Here is a 3,027-nt window from a genome sequence, read left to right on the forward strand (position 1 = left end):
CTTTATTTCTTAGCAATCAAAATATTTTGATTATATTGTACAGTTTGAACTATATTACCATTTAGTATTTATCCAAGCTTTATATGTTTGTACTTTTGAGAGATCCTTTTTTGAATGAAACACGTTATCAAACTGTAATGAGTTTTCACAGAAATGAGAAATGAACACACACCATTCTTAACAATGGATGGATGGATGGATGGATGGATGGATGGATGGATGGATGGATGGATGGATGGATGGATGGATGGATGGATGGATGGATGGATGGATGGATGGATGGATGGATGGATATTACCAAATGTTTGTGTAAATGGTCAAAAAAGTCAACTGTTTAATCAGAATGAAACCCTTTTTCTCTAAACTGAGGTTGTTCAAAGCGTTATCTAGACCAGGAATCATGTTAGCTGCTGCTACTCTTTCCACTGAACCCCAGTCCAATGGTCTGACCTTTCCTTTTAAATTGCTTTTCTAGTGGACACTCAGACATGTTTAGATGCAATTTTGGAGCCCACTTAAAGATTGACAGGGCTCAAATCAAATTCAGTCATCAGGAAAACTTCACTCTTCGTATTTCACCTTTACCTTCAAACATTAAAGGATTTTTTCTTAACGTACCAAACAAATCTCCTCTGGAAATGATGTCGCCACATCTCTCTGGGATATTGTTTCATTCGCTTACGTGCCCCAATATTGTTGCCCACTAATTGGATTAGTACCATTCGCTTTCAGATCCATGTAAGCCGTGAGCACACGTGTTGGTGCATGCTCACGTGCTCTTTCTTGTTTGTGTATTAGAAAATGTGTGCAAACGGGATGCAGTGAAAGCACACACACAGGGAGGGAATACAAGCCAACAGAGCTGGGAGCACAAAGAATCAATTTGGGCCGATAACCTGAAGCAAGTGAGTATTCTCAGGCATTTGTATCTGTCATTTGGAGGCAGTCTGAAAGCAATTTGTGCAGGTATGTGCAGATGTATAGTCTGATATTTGACTTCTGCTTTGGTTTATTTGGAAATTACAGCTCATGTAAGTCCATTTTGTTAGAAAAAAGCAGCATTTATATGGTTTTATGGTGTTGCACTTTGCTGCAAACACTAAAATGAATTAAAGTGAATAATTTATATTAAAAAAAAACTATACCAAAAAACCAGATCAACAAAATCTAATTATGTATAAACTGTTGAAAACCATTAAGCAGCTTTTGGACTCTGCACAATAATAACAAGTTTATTTGTAAGGCCTGCTGCAGATCTATATTTAATGATTATTACAATTTTTGTTCATTTTTCAGTAAAGAGAGGCACCTTGTAGTTAACAAGGAAAAACTAAGCCGATTGTGTAAGGCTGTTTTAATCTGCAACCTCTTGCAATGCTACAAATGAAAGAGTTTTTGAACCTCCACTTGAAATCTGACAGCTTTCTTGGAACAAAACAAAACAAAACAAAACAGCACGTCATGCCAGATGTATGGTGCCTTTTGTTTCTTGAAGATATCGTGTGTGAGGGGAAACAACTCATTAAACATCTCATTAGCACATGCCAGAGTTTGCACCGAGAGTAGTCAGCTTACATTNCCCAATCTCCCCTTGTGCCTCGTGAGCCAGAGTACTTTTCATAATGGGGCTCTGAATGGGGCTTTCTGTCTGAACACTAATAAGCTGCTTCTGGAACTGCTTAATGACACAACAGAAAAATGTTCATCGTATAAAAGTAGGGCAGGAATCGATACGTTTAGTCGTGTATTTGTATTTTAGGACTAGTCACAGACATGTAAATTATAGTGGTGCGCTCCGCGTGACATAAATGGAGATGAAGTGTGAAATTTTTTACCATTGATGGTCCAAACACTGCACACAGTGATGCAGCCGGGGAGCCCTGTCTTACTCTGCTGTGGATCTGGTTGCACCGCTATTATTACTGTTGTTGCCACAGTGTCCCAGTTCTATTATTATTGCCACAGTGCTCCCACTTCTTCCTGTCACACCCTGCTGTTGGCCCTTATAATCCCCACACGAAGAGGCGTATCTTGTTTGTCCATCCTCTCCAGCTCTGTTCATCAAAGACTTGCTGTGATCTACATTTCTCTTAATAATCAGTCACAGTGTTGGAATCCAGCCTGGGCAGAGTGGCTTGGCAAGGATCACCAATAATGGGAATTTATCAGCAGCATGCTGCATACATGTGTAGTTGCATTTACAAGGTTGTGTATCTGCGCGTATAAGAGAGCTGTTGGCAGGAGACTGACTGAATAAAGGGCATGTTTGTGCGAGTGTGTGTTGAAGAAAAAGAAATACTGGAAGACATTGGATGGATTTCTATAGGATCAGTAGACTTGCGGATATTCTGTGTGTGTGGGGTGAGGGGTGGGGTTGGCTGTGTGTTCTCCTGAGCCTTTACCAAGCCAATAAGATGATTAAAAGGAAAGTGTGCTCAGCAGAAAACTTTGTACTCTGTGTGTGGACTGGATTGGTGTAGCTGCCTCTGATCTAAAGTCCACCTCAGTGTTCTTGTCAAATAGGAGCATTCTCTCCTTACACACGAACAAAACACAAAGCTGGACTGCACTGCAACTTTTACTGGACGCAGGGGGGTGTCAAACTCCAGGTCGTGTGAGTTTTAGATGTTTCCCTGCTCCAAAACACCTGATTCAAACGACTGAATTGCCTCCTCAGCTTGCCATCAGTCACTCATTCATTTAAAACAGATGCGCTGAAGGAGGAAGACATCAAAACATGCAGGATGCTGAAGTTTGACATCTGTGCAAATTCATTACATCTCAGCAAAAACTAAGTGAAGAGTCAGGAAAAATCAGAAAGGTATTGTTTTATACCAAACTAGGTATGCTACTGTGTACCAAAGTTATTATTAAACAAAGAAAGACAAACAACAACTAGTCAGGGTATACACTCATGATTTTTTGCACTGTAATTCAAATACATTTGAACTCTTTATGTTTCTGTATGGATTATACCATTTGTACTTTTTTAAATTCATCATTTTATGATGGGGGGGGGGGGGGGGG

The 3,027-nt window shown here is 39.9% G+C and overlaps 1 protein-coding gene across 1 annotated transcript in view; it reads left to right on the forward strand.

Moving 5' to 3' along the window:
• Nucleotides 1–822: 822 nt before the first annotated feature.
• Nucleotides 823–3,027, forward strand: part of si:ch211-207j7.2 — a 12,560-nt gene continuing 10,355 nt past the window's right edge. Inside the window, exon 1 of the mRNA XM_017430453.3 lies at nt 823–905. The gene's annotated coding sequence lies outside the window, so the exon portion shown is untranslated. The remainder of the gene's footprint in view (nt 906–3,027) is intronic.

The sequence above is a fragment of the Kryptolebias marmoratus genome, linkage group LG3, assembly GCF_001649575.2.
Source record: "Kryptolebias marmoratus isolate JLee-2015 linkage group LG3, ASM164957v2, whole genome shotgun sequence".
Lineage (NCBI taxonomy): Eukaryota > Metazoa > Chordata > Actinopteri > Cyprinodontiformes > Rivulidae > Kryptolebias > Kryptolebias marmoratus.